The sequence below is a fragment of the Hemiscyllium ocellatum genome, chromosome 26, assembly GCF_020745735.1.
Source record: "Hemiscyllium ocellatum isolate sHemOce1 chromosome 26, sHemOce1.pat.X.cur, whole genome shotgun sequence".
Classification (NCBI taxonomy): domain Eukaryota; kingdom Metazoa; phylum Chordata; class Chondrichthyes; order Orectolobiformes; family Hemiscylliidae; genus Hemiscyllium; species Hemiscyllium ocellatum.
Genome location: NC_083426.1, coordinates 15,423,758 through 15,443,337, shown reverse-complemented (window position 1 = coordinate 15,443,337; position 19,580 = coordinate 15,423,758). Strand labels below are relative to the sequence as shown.

The window sequence follows — 19,580 nt, the reverse complement described above, 5'->3', positions numbered from 1 at the left end:
GAGGTGCTGTCAATACCACACCCATGAGTGAATCTCGCATGAGTCCTTAGAGTGTAATCCTGGTTGGAGGTGTGTACCTGAGACCAGCTGCCAATCAGCCCTAATAGTCTCCCCAGCCCTATCATCATTCCAGCTGGTTTACGTTCCAGCTACATCAGTATTTTGTCACTACTTCCTTACCCATGGCGTAATTTCCAACAAGAATAAAGCTGAAACCCAAGCACTTGAACCACTTTTGAAGAGACTCTTGGGACCGCCAAGACACAACAAAAATCTGGGACTGCCTTGGTTATACAGAACATCTAGTTACCCTTTGGAGTTTTCCTGAAGAAGGTATATGCCCGAAACATCCTGCTCCTCGGATGCTGCCTGGCCTGCTGTGTTTTTCCAGCACCACATCTTTCAACTCTGGTCTCCAGCATCTGCAGTCCTCAATTTCTCCTTTGGAGTTTTGAGTCTGGATATCGCATTTTGGGCGTATAAACTTTGGGAGTGGGACTTTTATTCTTCCACAGGAGGTAGGAGGTGGGTTTTTTTTTAGCTAGGCCTGGATTTGTTGCATTTCCTTAATTAGCCTTGCGAAGGTGGTGGTGGTCTGCCTTCTAGGAATGCTGCAGTCCATGTGGGGTAGCTACACCCATTGTGCTGATGGGAAAGGAGGTTTAGGATTTGTGTGAATAGTGAAGTAATGGTGATACTTGAACTTAGAAATATATAGATTAGAAGTAGGAGTAAGCTATTCAACTCCTGGAGTCCGTTTTAACAGTAGAAAAGATCATGTCTGATCGGATTCTGACCTCAATTCTACTTTCTTATTGATCCTCAATACCTCTGACTCCCTTATCAATGAGAAATCGATCAAAATCAATTCCTCTGCTTCTGTTTAGGAAAAAGAATTTCATCAGTCAATGATTGATAGAAAACCTTTTCCTCATCATTTAAAATGGGAGATCCCTTATTCTGAATCTGTCTTCTCTAGACCTAATTTTCCCATTGGAGAAACATTCTTTCAGCATCCACACTGTTGACTCCCCTAGGGAAGTCTTTCATCTTTCTAAACTCCATTAAATACATGCCCAATCTGATCACCAATCCTTCCTCAAAAGATAACCCCTTCATCCCAGCATCCTTCCAAACAAGTGAACTCTACAAATTTGACTGGGACAACATAATAAGACAAGCCAAACAGGGGACAGCTAGAGAATTTCTAGATGCATGGCACTCATCCACAGACTCCATCAATAAGAATATTGATCTAGACCCAATATACCAACTATTGTAAGGAGCAACTGGAAGCACCAAGAATGAAACCAATTAAGTTCCAACTGGCACAATTTATCAGCACTTCACAGGAGGCTCCACAGCATTGGGGATGTCGCCCAGAAAGGGAATGAAGCATTTGCAAATTAACTTCCCAGCTTAGTGAATATACCCACAACTACTGCAGTGAACACTACTATTGATAAAATCATGGGAACACCACCAACTACAAGTTCCCTCGCAAAACATACACCATTCTGACTTGGAAATATATCACCATTCCTCCACTGGGTGCAATGTTCATTTGCAATGCTTACATCCTATGAATGAATCTTTTTAAAAAGGTGCAAAATGCAAAAATATATATGGTGACATAAGACCATAAGACATAGGAGTGGAAGTAAGGCCATTCGGCCCATCGAGTCCACTCCACCATTCAATCATGGCTGATGGGCATTTCAACTCCACTTACCCGCATTCTCCCCGTAGCCCTTAATTCCTTGTGACATCAAGAATTTATCAATCTCTGCCTTGAAGACATTTTGCGTCCGGCCTCCACTTCACTCTGCGGCAATGAATTCCACAGGCCCACCACTCTCTGGCTGAAGAAATATCTCCGCATTTCTGTTCTGAATTTACGCCCTCTAATTCTAAGTCTGTGTCCACGGGTCCTAGTCTCCTCGCCTAATGGAAACAATTTCCTAGTGTCCACCCTTTCCAAGTCATGTATTATCTTGTAAGTTTCTATTAGATCTCTCCTAAATCTTCTAAACTCCAATGAATATCATTTACTCATTTTTTTCCAGGTCAAGAATAAGAGATCAAATGAAGGCCTTTGGCTGCTTTAAACTGCTCCACATTCAACAAGATCATGGCTGATCTCTAATCAACTCCCCCTTCCTGCATGAACCCCATATCCTTAAATTTCCTTCATAAACAAACATTCTCTGTCTTGAACATTCCTAATGATCGTGCATCCATGGCTGTCTGGGATATAGAATTCCAAAGATTGTTAGCCTTTTGAGTTAAGACATTTCTTTTCCCCAGAGTGGTAACAGATCACACAAAGAGCAAATGGTTCCCTACCACTACCTTCTCAAGAGCAATCAGGAATGGCCACTGATACCCATGTTCTAAAAGGAATAAATATATAAAAAGAATCAGTTGAGTGGACCACATTCCAAGTCAGATGTGTGCTAATTGGAAGATGTGAGGGTGGAGTTGAACATGGTACATAGTAAATGTGGGGTAAGGTGAATGTGGTACATGATGAATGTGATGCATTGTACATAGTGAGTGTGAAAATTGGAAAAGTGAATGCGGTCATTATTATTCATTAGTGGTCCCTCACAGGTGAGGAAGACTCATTTCCACTCTAGGGATGAATCCACAGGTGCCTGCACAGACTGATGTCGCTACTGCAAGCTTTGTTACACTTGGGGCAAAAGGTGGTTGTGGGAAGGGATGGGTAGGGCATTGGTGTGCTTTCACTGGACTAGTCTCGAGGTGCTTTTCGTCTTCCCAGATGCTCCTTTTCCACTTTGGTCTTGGAGCAGTGATTCCCACATGTCGGTGGAAATGCTGCACTTTGCCAGTGAGGCCTTGAGGATATCCCTGAGGTGCTTCCTCTGTCCACCTGGGGCTTGTCTTCCATTTAAGAGATCTGTTTGGGGAATCACGTGTCGGTATTGCGGACAACGTGCCCAGCCCATCATAGCTAATCAAGGGTGGTCAATGCCTCAATGCTGAGGATATGGACTGGTTGAGGATGCTGGTGCTGATATGCCTTTCCTTCCAGCAGATTCGCAGGATCTTGCACAGACAGCATTGATTATATTACTCCAGCACCTTGAGGTGTCTGTTGTAGACAATCCAAGTCCCAGAGTCAAAACGTGTGACACTGGAAAAGCACAGCAAGTCAGGCAACATCCAGAGAATAGGAGAGTCAACGTTTCAGGCCTGATGAAGGACTTATGCCCGAAATGTCGACTCCCCTGCTCCTCAGATGCTGCCTGACCTGCTGGGCTTTTCCAGCACCACTCTTTTTGACTCTTTGCATCTGCAGTCCTCACTTTCTCCTAGTTTGCGTCTCAGAGCTACATAGGAGAGTGGGAACCACACAGCTATGTAAACCAAGATCTTGGTGTCAGATCTGATTATTGTTGTCCCCGAATATGCTTTCCATCAGGTGGCCAAAGGCTGTGCTTGCACACTAGAAGTGATGCAGGATCTCATCATCAGTATCTGCTTTGACTGACAGGACACTCCCAAAGTGAATGTGTACATGGTGATTACAGTGCATGGGTGAATATGGGCATGTGATGAATGCAGTGAGTGGTGAATATGAATTGGGCTCACGTTACATATATTTGCACACAGAAAGAAGATGGATGTGCACTGTATAGTGACAGTCATTCACTGTCTCATTTTTCAGGGCAATGTTCTCACCATTCAGAGTCAACTTGGCTGGTTCAAAATAAACAAAGCCTGGCAGCTAATTGTCAATCATCATTTACTGATGCATTCTCCATTGCAACACATCTACCAATCATAGTATACTTGCCTACCCATCTCCTCTCCCAGTATAAATGTTGTTTGTCCCTTTGTTGAAATTCTTGTGAATTGCCATGATGATTGCAACACAATAGTCTTCAACAAAAAATCAGCAATACTCAGGTTAGATGGTGGATGCAGTAAATGGCGAATGTGGTACATGGGTAAATGATGCGTGGGGTATATTGTGAATATGATACATAATTAACGTAATATATGTTGATATGTACACAGTGACAAAATGCAGTAAATAGCAAGTGCAGTACATGGTAAATGTGGTGAATGCAGTGTATGATGACTGTAGTATGCGGTGAACATAGTATGTGATAAATGGACTACATTGGAACATGATCCATGGTGAATGTGATTTGGAGATGCAGGTGCTGGACTGGGGTGTACAAAGTTAAAAATCACACAACAACACCAGGTTATAGTCCAACAGGTTTAATTGGAAGCACTAGCTTTCAAAGCACTGCTCCTTCATCAGGTGAATGTGGTACATTTTGAATGCAATACATGGGGAACATGGTACATGATGAATGCAGTGTGATGAATGTGGCACACCATAAAGGCAGTATAAGTTGAAGGGAGTACATAGTAAAGCCTGATGAAGGGCTCCTGCCCGAAACATCGATTTTTCTGCTCTTCGAATGCTGCCTGAACCGCTGTGCTTTTCCAGCACCACTCTAATCTTGACTCTAATCTCCAGCATCTGAAGTCCTCACTTTCACATAGTAAAGCCAGTACATGGTGAAGTGGTACACGGCAATTGTGGTACATTGTGAACATGATATATCGTGAAGATGGTATATGGTGAAAATGATCCACAATTAATGTGGTACATGCCCTAAATGTTATATGTTGAAGGTGGTTCATGGTGTTTGTGGTACACTGTGAAGGCAGTAGATGGCAATTGTGAGACATGGTGAATGTAATACGCCATGATTGCTGTACAAGGTAATTGTTGTACATGGTGAAGGTGATCCACATTGAAAGTGATACATGATGAAGTTGGTACGGGTGAATGTGGTATACAGTAATTGTGGTACATGGTGATCATAGTATATGGTTAAGATGGTACACAAAAGTAGTAGTACATGGTGAAGGAGGTGCAGGATGATTGTGGTACATAGTGAATATAGTCCACAGTGATGGGAGTACACAGCGATTGTGGTACATGGTACAGGTGGTACCCGGTGATGATGATATGCGGTGATTGTGGTACACAGTGAAGGCAGTACACGGCAATTGCAGTGCCTAGCGAAGATGGTACACAGCAATTGTGGTATACAGGGAAGGTGGTACATGGTGATTACAGTATATGGCAAGGTGATGCACCGTGAAGGTAGTGTACCATGAGGGTGATGCACAATGAAGGTAATACACTGTGAATGTGATGCACCATAAAGGTGGTGCACCGTGAAGATGATGCATCCATGAGGTTGGTGCACAGTGAAGGTATTGCACCATGAATGTGATGCACTGTGAGGTGGTGCACATTGAAGGTGATGCACCATGAAGGTGGTACATGGTGAAGACGGTGCACCATGAAAGCCATGCACCATGAAGACTGTGCACAGTGAAAGTGATGCACTGTGGTTGGTACATGAAGGTGATGTACCATGAGGTTAGTACAATGTAAAAGTGTTGCACTGTCAGGTTGGTACATGGTGAGGGTGGTGTGTCATGAAAGTGATACACTGTGAGGTTGGTAATTTGGTGAAGGTAATGTACCATTAGGTTGGTACATGGTGCAAGTGATACACCGTGAGGTTGGTGCATGGTGAAGTTGATGCACGATAAGGTTGGTACATGGTGAATGTAGTGCTCTATGCAGTTGGTACATGGTGAAGGTAATGCATTGTGAAGGTGTTACACTGTGAGAATGATACATCATGTGGTTGGTATATGGTGAAGGTGGTGTGCCCTGAAGGTGATGCACGATGAAGGTGGCACACCATGCAGTTGGTATATGGTGAAGGTGGTGTGCCCTGAAGGTGATGCGTCCTGAAGATGATTAGATTACTTACAGTGTGTAAACAGGCCCTTCGGCCCAACAAGTCCACACCGACCCGCCGAAGCGCAACCCACCCATACCCCTACATATACCCCTTACCTAACACTACGGGCAATTTAGCATGGCCAATTCACCTGACCCGCACATCTTTGGATTGTGGGAGGAAACCGGAGCACCCGGAGGAAACCTACGCAGACACGGGGAGAACGTGCAAACTCCACACAGTCAGTCGCCTGAGGCAGGAATTGAACCCAGGTCCCTGGCGCTATGAGGCAGCAGTACTAACCACTGTGCCGCCCTGAGATGGTACACCATGAGGTTGGTACATGGTGAAGGTGGTGTGCGGTGAAGGTGATGCGTCCTGAAGATGGTACATGGTGAAGGTGGTGTGTCGTGAAGGTGTTGCATCCTGAAGATGGTACACCATGCGGTTGGTACATGGTGAAGGTGGTGTGCCCTGAAGGTGGTGCACTGTGAAGGTGGTACACCATGCGGTTGGTACATAGTGAAGGTGGTGTGTCGTGAAGGTGATGCACCGTGAAGATGGTACACCATGTGGTTGGTACATGGTGAAGGTGGTGTGTCGTGGTGATGCGTCCTGAAGATGGTACACCATGCGGTTGGTACATGGTGAAGGTGGTGTGTCGTGAAGGTGATGCGTCCTGAAGATGGTACACCGTGCGGTCGGTACATGGTGTGCCATGAAGGTGATGCACCGTGAAGGTGGTACACGGTGAGGGTGGTCCTTGGCACTGAGTGTCAGAGACAGTGAATGGTGAAGGCTGGCCTGAGCCACGTGGAGCAGGCTGAGTGCTGACTGGGGTGGGGTAGGGGGTAGGGGGCGGGGCGTAGATGCCCCGCCCCTTTCCCCGTGGTCCCGCCCCACGGTGACCCCTGACCCCCGGCGGCGTCACAGCAGCAATGGCGCCACCCAGTGACTTCCTGTCCAAGCGCTCTATTGTTCTTTATGAGGATTTTCAAATCTTATTTTGGAGGTTAAAAAAAAACGCGCCGATGGTGCCGGCTCTGCCCAGGCGGCGCTTCCTCTCGCTTTTCCCACTTGTTATTCCATCTGGGGGAAGGAAGATGTCGGGGGAGGAGGTCGACGACGGCCGCCGGTGGCGTTTTCGCGGTGAGTTGTGTTTTTCTTTTCTTCACGCACCCCCCTCCCTCTCTCCCTCCCCTCCCCTCAATCCCCGCCGGCGTGGAAACACAACAGATCAAACCTCTCAAACATACACACAACAACAACAACAAAAATACTGCTCTCACCACGCCCCCCCCCCTCACACACACTAATAAATAAAATATAAATATTGTTGTAGGGGAGACGGTGGCGCAGGCCGCGAGTCAATGTGTTGATCTCGAGGTCTCCACAACAACAATAACAACATCACACCCCCTACCCCCCCCCCACACACACACACCCCGTCCTCAACACCCCACTCTCTCCTGCCTCAGCTTTTCATTACTTTTACATGTCATTGACTTTTCGTTACGTTTTATGTATTTATTTTCAATGGTCCACTGGGAGGTCAGGAAGAGAATTTTCGCGCAAAACAGAAGGACACCACGGCATTCGCTAGCTCTCTGTACTTCTCTCCACACCCCCCCCACCCCCATCGTTTCTTCTCCTCTTCCTCCCCCCCCCCCCAAAAAAAACAATGTCGTAAACTTTTAATTTTAAGTGAAAAGATTGTTTCCCCCCGTTCCCTTACGGCATTCGTGCCTGACTGTCGGATCTCAAATCTTTATTTTCATAACAAGTGTTTGGAACCTCCCAACACGTTGGGAAATCCTCCCCCTCTCCTCTCATGGGATTTTCTTTCTTTCTTTCTCTCCAAAAGTCTTTAACCGAAAAAAAAACTAAATCTATCTATAGACTTCTGTTTTATTCTCCTCCTGTTTATGTCCTCTCTCTTGCTACCAGTCCAAGGTTGTGATTTATCTTTTATTTCTCTCTCTCGTGGTTGCCACATGATTAAATGTTTTAAACAGTTTGATGACATGTCGGTGATTATGATGCCGGGGGAACGTCATTAATCCTCTTGGTGCAAATAAGTACGCATACATTTCTGGTGCCTTTAACTTTGTCTAGTAGAAATTCCTGATTTTATGCAGCATCCCCAGTCCCCTCCTGTCTGTGTCATGAATGTAAGCAGAAGATCCTTTTCTGTTTCTCTCGGGGTGTTGGGGGCCGAAACCCTGTCTAGGTGGACTATGTTTTGTTTTAAAAAATGAGTCTTGACTGACTGGTCGGTCTAAGAGTCACTGTAACTCCTCCGCCGTGTGTTTCATACTTTGTTGTCGTTGCCATAAAGCGTAATTGGAAGGCGAATATGTTTTTCTTTAAAGTCTTGGCTGCGATTCTTATCTGTGCCAAGCCGCAGGCAGCAGAATGGGCAGTTCAGAAGCGAGGATTTTTTGTGTTGCAGACTTGCGTGCGTTTGTGTGCTCATGGTATAAATATCGCACCATTGATAGACTAAATGGCGTTTCAAACAGTACCCGATGTGTAAAATCGTGAATTGCATCCCGCAGTATCTCCACTACATTGTCCCTGAGCGATGGAGGATACGATTGTGTCATCCTGTGAAACTTTTATCTGTAATTGCTAACAGCTGCAGTTTTTCATGTTCCGAAAGTATGGACCTGGAAGACTTTTGACAATTTTCATTTTAGACAGGGGGCGTGTATCCCTTCGAGTGAAAGCAGGTGCTTATAGTTTCAGGTTTGCAGGTCAGACCTGGGCCTAATTGACCCCGATATTATTATGCTCAACCACGTTATTCTACATTTTGCCAGATTATCTTCGTGGTGTTTTCAAACAGCTGATGTATTCTAATGTGCAACTTCTACAAATAATCCTGTAACTCTGATATGTAGCTGTAAACAGGAACAGATTGCAGGCCATCCAGATTCCTGGATCATGTTGTGGAATTTCTGAATTTTCAATATCCATAGGCAACTTCATCTTTTGTGATGTGTGAATGTATTTAAATTCATTTCAAAATATAAAACAAGTTCAGCCTAATTGGACTGTGCCATCTTGCAATGCATTCCTTGCATCCCATCTCTAATTTCTGTATTCTTTTTCCTCACCTCTATCAAATACTCTTCAGTTCCTGGTCATTTCTAGCATTCTGTTGGTGTCAAATTATTAATGGTACTTAAGACAATTCTATAAATTCCAACACAGCTATTTCTTAAAAAAAGAAATCCCATGACAAAAACACTGCTCCCTTCTGGAACTGATTTTCTTTGCCTGCATTAGTTTGTATATGAGAACATTACACACTGTAAACTTAGATTCTGTGTTTTCGTGTCCCTCAATTGCTACTTGATCAGTGGTGAATTAACTAAAAGTAAGAGAAGAACATAGCAAGGTTAGATTGGTAAAATGTTACCCAAAGTTTCTGATCACTCCAGTTATTCATTTTGGGATTAGTTTAAATCTGATTTTAAGCAATCAAATTTCAGAATTAAATATTCTTTCCAATAATTTTGAGTAGGGCATGATCAGGAATTAATATTAAGATAACAGTCAAGTGTAATGGACAGTTCTTTTTGGTGCAAACGTAATGTTAAGCGATATTTAGGAATTCTTGAATATAAATGTTGGATGTAAGTAGGATTGAGTTTAGCTGTGATTCCTGTGTGTTTCACCACTTTGCCTGTCCTCAACTCCACTATTTGAGCAACCCAGTATTTGACAGATGCTTAATATTACTGCTCATGTGTAAAGAATGGGAGACCTTTTGATAAAGTGTGGACTCTCTTGTCGAATCTTGTGTCAGCAAGAAGCCACATGCTGTAAAAGGATATCTATGCAAAAGGAGAAGATTTAGCTGAAGAAAGTGAAAGAAACCTTTCAAAGATCATTGGTTGTCTACTGCCAGATCTGTATGAGTTGTCAATTTTAGATTTAGGTTTGGCAAAGTTAGCTGCACTCTTTCTTGAGTCAGAAGTTTGCAATTCTTGTTCATTTGGTGACATACACTGATATAAGCTGACACCTCAGTACATTACTACCATAATAGCAGAAGCACTGTCCTCCAGATGAGATTTGAAACTGACATCTCACTTGTACTGTTCTGTAGGTGTTAAAGATCCTCTGCCACTCTTGAAAGGTAAAAATCTCACAACACCATGTTATAGTCCAACAGGCTTATATGGAAGTACCAGCTTTTGGAGTGCTGCACCTTCGTCAGATAGCTAGTGGGGCAAGTTCATAAGACTTTTCAAAAGATCCTTCCAGTGATCTGTGAATATTCTCCCCTCAACTCGTGACACTGTAAACTGATTAACTAACTGTTCATGTATCCTTGCTGTGAAAAGTGGCCGGCATGTTTGCATAAATCAGTCTGTGCACCTCAAGGTATTGAATTAATTGTATATGAAATTCTTTGAGACAATTGAATATTGGATCTTGCTCATCAATGTCCCTGTCTTTGTTACTTGTATTGAGTTCTCGTTGACTTGATCTACATTTTGAGAATCTCAACCTTATGTTTAAATGTACTTGCATCCTTAACTGTCCCACATCTGTAACGTTCTCCAATCTTACAACTACAGTGTTTCTCCCCTACCCCAAAGGCATCCGGCTTTCTGATCTTCTAACTCTTGATGCTTCTGCACATCGCTATCTCTATTGCACATTCTGGAATTCACACCCTAAATCTCTCTGCCTTCCTCTCATTTAAGAACCTTCTTAAACTTTCTTGACCATCTCTGGCCAAGTATTTTGTTGCCTACCTCCCATTTCACAGCCTCTTCCATGATCTTAGGATATCCAAAGATGCTTAACAAACAATGAGCTACTTTTGAAGGTTAATATCTCCTCTAACCTGCTGTTAATCTTTGTTTGATCTCTGCAAAGCACTTGGGAAAAGTAGAAGTTTGATTTCTTCCCCTTTTGATAAATAAACTCCTATATTATTGACTGTCCAGTTGAGACTAGGAAAAGAATATTGAATGAAATTGGTATATTATCTCAATAAAATGGTATGACATGGGTTTGCTATTGAAACCTTTTACCTGATTTACATTAGATTAGATTACTTAGTGTGGAAACAGGCCCTTCAGCCCAACAAGTCCGCACCGACCTGCCGAAGCGCAACCCACCCAGACCCATTCCCCTACATTTACCCCTTCACCTAACACTATGGGTAATTTAGCATGGCCAATTCACCTAATCTGCACATTTTTGGACTGTGGGAGGAAACTGGAGCACCGGGAGGAAACCCATGTACAGACTCCACACAGACAGTCGTCTGAGGTGGGAATTGAACCTGGGTCTCTGGCGCTGTGAGCAGCAGTGCTAACCACTGTGCCGCCCATACCACCCCTTAGACCCATGCGAGCATGTAGTTGATTCTGTCTCACGCAAGTGGCCAGTCTTGATGTATGAACTTATGTAGCTGTTATTTCCAAGAAAGATATATTTGCTGGGCGCAATTCTCCATGCCTTACTGTCCAACCCACATACTTGCAGCAAGGTTCACCAAAAAGTAATCAAAGCTGATGACCCTCGACTGTTTTCCAGCTGGACATCCAGTCTTTTTGTAATGCCCAGTTTAGGTCAGTTTATTCCAAAATGTCTGGGTATCATATCTGGTGCCCTTTGGTCTGTGATTTTTATGCAATGCAATGTGTGGATTGCTTTGTCAAGTTTCAGATGCCTCCTTTTCTGACCTTTAAATTGCAGCAACGTGTTTGTTCCTGAGTATTTCTCTACAATGTACTAGGCATATTTATGGGATATTACTTTGCAGTTGTGCTAATTTCAAGATCTTTTCCAATAGTGAATGTACAGCATTTTTCTTATGCTCCCTCTCCTGATTTAAGTTGCACATTGAGAGTTAAGTGGAACAGTGGCACAATGTATTGTGAAAACGTAGGATCTTATTGATAGCTGTGTATTTGGGGCCTATGACTCAAATGTTGGTGCCAAATTAACCAGAGGAGTTGCGCTGAGTTGTCAGTGAAAACTCTTGCATTTGAATGTTCTCATGTCTTCCCCTTCAATCAGGAGGTGTGACTCGTGATTCCATAGGTTGCAGCAATGCTCTGAAACCTCGGATAAATGAGAATTCTTGAGAAAGTAAATGTTCAGAAGCATCCTTTGTGTCAGTTTCTTCCACCTCCGTTTGGATCAGCTAATTTGGCATTGACCAAGAATTCACATGTTTTCTATCAGTACTAGGACAGCACATATATCCTCGGGGCTTTTAGAAACGGAATTGAGGAGAGCTATAAAACATGAATCTGTTATGCACCGTATATCCATCAGTAACTTGTTAATTCCTAACTGACTTGGCACTGACTTTTCATCTCTAATGTGATAGTAACTTCATTTGTAAAAAGGACCACAGAATGGTTACAGCATGTAAAGAGGCCTTTGGCCCCTTGAGCCTATGCTACCTTTCTGTGAGAGTAATTTAGCTAGTCTCACTCTGGATCCTTTTCCTGAAACTTTTAAGTATTTTTCCTCCAGCTGCCTGTTGAGTTCTCTTTTGAAAGTCACTGTTTCATCCACCTCTAGCACCTCTCAGGCAGCATATTTCACTTTGTTGCCACTTGCTATGTAACAAAGCTTTTTCTCATAACATCTTTTTGTTATTTTGTTGGTCACTTAATTTTTGTGTCTTCAGGTTCTCGATTCTTGTGTCAGTGGGAGCAGTTACTCTCTGTCTAAGCCCTTAATGAGCAACACAATGATAGTGCTTTTCACTAGAGATGTGTATGGAGAGAACAATATGTAGACAACGACGGTTTACTTTTTAGATCTTAAATATCATGAAGTAGTTCACAAGGGCAGAGTTAGAGACTAACCAGACAGATGGTGCAATGTAAATTTTGAAGAGGATATTGAAGAATGTAAAGTGGTCTGATGTAAAAGTGCTCACTGACTGGAACACCAGGATGGAAAATTTGCATATGGGAACGTGGTCATTAAGGACTAAAACCCAAAATAGGAATTTTGATTTCCACCAACCTTCAGGGACTCAATATCCCTGAGCACATTCAATGTCAGGAATAACATGGGGCACAGAACTGCCCAGTCACTTTGCTTAAGGCATAGCTGCGAAGGACAGACAGGAGAGTGCTCGAGAAACCAAGTCTTGAGGTGTTCGGATGGTAGGAAATTTCGGCAGTAGAGTATTTGCGCATATCTGTGATCTGGAGGTGACAAATTGTTAGTCTTGGTGTTGAACCAGATGTGTGATTTGAGGCTTTATTTCATCAAATGTCACTGGAGATTCTGACTGGGCATCAGTGATGGTGGTTGGATTAGTGGCTGAGGTGTGAATTTTCTAAAATGAAACATGACTACAGTGATCTTGCTGTTGTTGGAGTTGGCAAAAGCCTTCATCAAATACTTAAAAATGATCATAGGTGAGAGCAGATGAATAGATTTAGATGGCATCTACATACAGATCCATAGAAGTTGTGATCTCTGATTGGAGATGTTGTTGCAAGGGATAAAGTTTTGGAAATCAGTATTTGATTGTCTAGGATGGAAACATGGCTCATGGTGAAAGTACATGGGTATAAAAGGAGTAATCACTGTAATAAATGGAACTGACTGGGGCTAGGATGGGTGAGGATAAGGTTAGAGAGGTAGTGCCTTAGAGGTTCATCACTAGTTCATTGTAATGAAGGTGGGAGCAGTGGTCAATTATATCGATGGCAATGGACAAGTAAATAAGTGATATAGTGTATTAGCAGCTGCATAATGTCTTTGATATCTTCAGACTGCAAATGTAGAGTGATGGGAGAGGTGAACGTGAAATTAGTTAATATATTCTTTACAAAAGAGAAGGAAGCACTAGCAATTCTATAGTGCTGTTTATGACCACAGGATGTGCCAAAGTGCTTTATTGCTAGTGAATTGTTCCTGAAGTGTAATCACATTTCCAGGCGAATGTGACTGTCAGTTAGTCCACAGCAACTATTTCGTAATGCAATAATACTTTAACTTTTATTCAAAGTTAAAATTGTTGGCAAGGAGAGGGCCATGGGATCTTTTATGCACAGTGGACAACTATCTCGCCTGAAATATGGTGCTTCAGCAATATAGTGCTCTCTCAAGATTAAACTCAGTAATCAATCTGGATTCTGTTTCTGGAGTGGGACTTGGATGCCCCCTCCACCCCTAAAAAAAATTCTGGCTCAGGCAGAGGATTGCAGCCACATCATACTGAATCAGAAGGGGCTAAACTCAGCCACTGGAAGTAGCTAAGCTGTTATTGCTTTCTTCAAATTGACTTCATAAATTTCTTAATCTAATGACACATCAGTACATTGAGTCAGTAGAAATTTGGCACGATGTACTGACAAACAATTTTAGTGTGGGTATTATAGTTGACTCCAGCTTCCCTGAGCTGTGTGGAGGGGGGGAATTAATCAATATTCCCTTTCTCCCCTATCTACTGATTCTAGTGGAAAGTATCTGTATAGGCAAAAGGCTGTTTGACTATGATGTCACCCACAGGTGAATAGCTTGAATGGCACTTAATGTCCAAATTATGTATGAAAACTGACGAGTTTTCAGAAGATACCAGCAGGTTATGGAACTGTACTTATGGAATTGTAGCTCAAGTGAGCTCAGTGATTTTAGGGATGAAGAATGTGATAGAGTGGAAGGGAACCATATAGTATGCTTTCTGCAATAATTCAAGCAATCAGCAACAACTTAATTAGCCTACTTGTGGCATGAAGAGACTGGAGTTATTACACACTGAGGTCCACAGAAAAAGAAAGAAGTGTTTTTCACAAAAATGGTGATTGTCAGTGAATGCAAATGAGAATTTGGCATGACTGTTAATTGCAGATTTGAAGGGATGTCAGGGTACAACCTCATCGTGAAGTATCTTTCTCTTTGTTTGTAGAAGAAAAGCAAATTGAATGAAAAATCGTCCAATGCTTGCCCTAGTTGAGGCCTAGCTCTTTACCACAGTGTTGAGATAGGAGCTAAGATGTGACATTCTGTTTGATTAGCTTCCCCCACCCCCTCCAACCCCTGCTGTTTTCTCCTTTCAGTAAAATAGCAGGACGGGGTGGTGGCAAATCTAGTGGAAGATAAGGAAAATAAACTCGCGTATAGAGTTTTGTTTTTCAAGCAAATACTTAGGGTAGAGTTATTGCCCACGAGTACTCCTTTAAAACAAAGAACTTTTCTTTACTGGTTAAATCAGGTGTTTGGTAAAGTAGCATCTTTTCAGAGAAAAAGCATGCATTCCAGAAATACAATGCATAATCTTCAAGCTTGCGTTCATAAAGTCTTAAATTGGAAATAATGGCACTATAAGCTAAAACATCCCATTGAAAACTGATAATTCATTGTCTTTCTCTCTCTTTTACATTCACCCCATCCCCCTCATGCTCTCCATTCCCTGTGCTCTGTCTTTTTATTTTGAGTTTCCAGCTTTCACGGTCTTTCTTTTTGCCTCTGCTGTTGAATTGCTGAAGTTGGCCATTGTCCTCTTCCAGGGCGAGTTTATATTTAAAAAAAACTGGCACAAGTTAATTTCTTCTTGCACATGTCCTGCGTATACTGAATTAGCAGCTGCTGCCTTTTTAAATTTCTTAAGGTATCGCCCAGAATAAACTGATATACCCTGCTTACACTAACACAAAGCAGGGTAGTAACGCTAGCTTAAAATGGCAGCAGCATTTAAATCCCTACATGGGTTGAGAAAAATCAAGAAATTAGTGATTTGTATCAGTAAGACATATATGCAGCTGCTTCTCTGTTCAAGGCAAAGAATCAATCGTCAGAGGTCAGTTATTATGCTAGTTTTACTCTGCTTTAGGTTAATCCTCAGATTTACAACGGAGGGCACTTGAAAACTTATACAAGGGTAAAATCTTTGGTGTAAATATGAGTTGCTATTAGAATTGTGGAAATGAGCTCAATTTAACATCAGAAGGTAATTGGAGATATTTCTGAGAAAAGAATCCCCACCTTGCTGTGGCATTTGAATTCTTGATGAGAGTAGGGTCATCTTTTTTTAAATTGCCGAGTTTTTAATTGAGGCCAGCTTTATTTTCTTTAATGCTTTCCCAGTTTATGCAGTTTCAACTTATCTGTGTCGATATTTTGTAAAGTGAGATGGAGAAATGCCCTGTCAACACTGCACCTTTTGATTCTCCTTAAGTAAAACCGTGGGGGAACAATTGCTGCTATTCTGTAATTATTTGTTTGAAGTTTTGAATATCTGCATGTAATAGTGTTGTTTAGGATATTCGGAAGGCAACAAATGGAAATACGAAGCTACGTTTTTAAGAAAAATCTTCTAGCATGTGCCAGTCTTTGGAGTTCCAGGACGACTACGTCTTTGCGACTAGGGGTGACATGCCGTGTATTCTGGCATTCTCCGAGCCTGCAGCATATTGATGCACAGTCATTGTGGAACAAAACATTCCATTTTCAGCTGCAGCTTGTCAGAGATCAGTGATGCTAATATATGTCTGAGCAAACTTGAATTGTCCAGGCATTGTCACATTAGCTTGAGTAATTTTGGTTAGGTTATCTACTGTTTAACTTGATGTGTACCAATGTTTTCCAGTACCCTTTTTCAATTTCAAAGGATTGAAAAAGGGTACTGGAAAACTGGTACACATAAAATATGCTTAATGCAATCATTTCATTTACGCTTATCCCGTCTGGGATGCCATTTTGAATCGGGGGCAGGCTCAGGAAAGGGTGGCAGCAAGTGATATACTGACAAACGTGATGAGTATTTAAGAAGCAGAATGGAGTCAGTAAAAACTTGCAGGATCTAGGTGAATGCTAAACCCACTATTTGATATAGTTATAGATGATGCCTCCTGAGGGAGTGTTATGTAGTATTTACTTGCACATTTAAAAAAAAGAGTTGCTTTAAATTGACCAGCATACAAAATCCATTGTACCAATTATTATTTTTCTATTGTTTGGGTAGATGACAGGCGACACATTAGGAAAATTCTGTAGTCGTAACCATATGTGCTATTGAAGGAAGATGGCACGTCAGCTTATTCTCACCTTTCATGAATAGGCTATTAACACATTCTGAAGCTTTTGTTGTGTGACTATCCATCGTTAAATGGCTGATTAATGGGGCAGGCCACGGGACAAAAGGGTGCAAGGTCACCTTAGATCACTGGGGGTGTGTGCTGCAGCTGGGGGGGGAGAGAGAAAAACAATCACACTTGTTTATAACCAGAACAGCTTTTTCTTATCAGGAGGCTTATTTTTTGAGGGGAAAGGAAAATCCTGCACTTCCCAGTGTGAGAAGTTTGCAGGATAGCTGTGATGTGGAAGAAACCAGTCAAACTTAAAATTATCTGACTTAATCAGCATTTAATTTGCTTCACGTTTTCCAACATATGCAATTTTTTAAAAGTTTAAAAAGAGCACCCCCTTGTTTTTGTGGTGCATAGGTTGCACAATGGGTTTATTGCCTTTTCTATTGTGAGTTGAACCTGCTGAATTACAAATGTGTTAAACCAGCAATTGGAATATTAGCAGCACTTGACAGCCCTTTAGTTTGTCAACACAATGACGTAAGACTGACCAAGTAGAAGAAAACGGTACGAGATGTAGCATTGTACAAAACCAAATGCATTGGGTTGTTCTCTGAAATTCAAGATCAATTGTTGAGCAGCCTCTCTTCCCATTTTTGGTGCAACCACCTTGCTATATAGATGGAGCAAGAATCCAAAACTGTGTGTGTGTGTGCAGCGAGATGCAAAAACAGCTCTGGACTGTAAATGAAATGGGCTTTATCTTATTGTTTGGGGTGCATCATGAGGAAGTGCCCTTAATTTGTAACCATGGTGGGAGTTCATTGCCTTTGTATACTTAACAATGGAGTTTAATTTGCTATCAGATAATGTTTAGTAGTTTGGTGTATTTTCCAAACAAAATTCATTCAAGTATTTGTCCTGGCAATACAGATAGCATTAAAGCTATGTAGCAAAATTGGGTCACCTTTCAGACATTGTGTATTTATTGTTAATGTTCAAAAATAATTTTAAGGAGAATGATGGATATATGGAAATGTGTATACTGCTGTTATCTACCTGAAACCCTGTTGATATCTGAAATCTTGAGCAAAGATCGAGTGGTTTATAACAGTCACGTGAGCCCTTAAGATTAAATGTTAACCTTGAAATCACTTCCAGGTGCCTTTTGAAATCAAAGGGTGAGAAAAAAATTGCACAAACTTACCTGAAAATCAGAGTAAACGTATCAAACAAATAGTTTCTCCTTTAATATACAACTGAAATTGAATTTTATGTTTACATTTCAGACATCTGTTCTGAATTTGTTTCTTTAAAGGATTGATGATATTCTGTGCTTCATAGAAACTGTTGGCATGCCCCAAATTATAAACTGAATGCAGCCACTAGGATTGTGACCCATCTATTGCAGGCTATCTGGAAATAATCTGCAGTTACATGCTAGGAAGTTATGCAACCGTTGACTGACGTTCAATTTGATTTTTTACAAAATGGATGCACTTTTTTCTTTAGCAGAAACGCATATTTGATTTTTGCACTGCTGTTGACGGAGCTGGTAATAACACTGCCAAACCTAGCCTCATTCCATCCCCACCCCATCCTTTCCAGTTTATGGAGGAATGAATTGCCTACAGCTTAACCCCTGTCCACCACAGGTACCATGATTCAGTAGACCCTGTTGGAATGTATGTGTACAAAGACCAATTTGGATTTAGGTGTAATTTCCCTTCTTCATGCTGTTGAGCCAGACTGTTGAGTATCTGTTTATATCTATGCAAAGTGTAGGAGGGTGGCCAGCCTTAACATGATGCAGTAGCTTATTTGTCAGCACCTTAGGGTGGGGAGAGAGAGAGAGAGACAATTGTCACAATTATTTTTTTCTCTCTTCTATCTATTTGAAGTAATGTTTGAAACATTTGGGGTATTCTCTCCCCTCTGTCCATTTTTCTCCTATGTTTTGTCCTTTGCTGAATCCTACACTCAGAAAAGTTACACTAGTGTCTTACCGTACTATGATACATTCAAAAGTGACATTGATTTAGAGCATGTTTATATATGTTTAGGCATTGGAAAATGTTTACAAATTTCTGATGTTTGACAAGACGATATAAATTGTGATGCAGAGTTCACTTAAAGTTTATATTACCAAGTTTGATGAGTTTTGGCATTCAGCTTGTTAAGATGAAAACAGAATGAATTTGAATCTTTTTGTCTTTGCATTTCATCTTGAGAGTGAATTGTACTCTGATATGTTTCATGTTTGATTCAAGATTGTTGGCGGATTCCTCTTTCCTGCAACTGGTTTCTACATGAGCATACTTTAGGAAAGACTTTCCTGGCTAATATTAACCCCTTTTCTCTGAGAGCAGTAATTCCAAAATTTAAATACTCCAGAACTATATCAGATGAAATCAGCAAAATTAGCACAAACTGCGGTCTCTGTATGACCAAAGTACCACATCATGTGGCTATTTATTTGTTTAAACCGTGACAGAAATGTTTTATAAAGACCAATTTTACAAAGTTTCTAGGCACCGCTTATCTCTGTAATCCAGCTGTCTGGATTAATATATCCAGTTATCTGTATCTTCCCATTACTCTTGATTTTTATTTGTAGCTGTACTGTTAATATTTGTACAGTTTTATTTTCCTAAAGTTGGCTAGACATGATCTAGCAATTGACTCTCACAGACCAATTTGGCTGAATGGCCTGTTGCTGTGTTGTAGCTTATTTGTA

General features: G+C 41.6%; 1 protein-coding gene across 2 annotated transcripts in view; it reads left to right on the top strand.

Moving 5' to 3' along the window:
- Nucleotides 1-6,752: 6,752 nt before the first annotated feature.
- Nucleotides 6,753-19,580, top strand: part of LOC132828361 (ubiquitin carboxyl-terminal hydrolase 49-like) — a 72,720-nt gene continuing 59,892 nt past the window's right edge. For both annotated transcript variants that reach the window (XM_060845394.1, XM_060845393.1), the window contains exon 1: nucleotides 6,753-6,962. The gene's annotated coding sequence lies outside the window, so the exon portion shown is untranslated. The remainder of the gene's footprint in view (nucleotides 6,963-19,580) is intronic.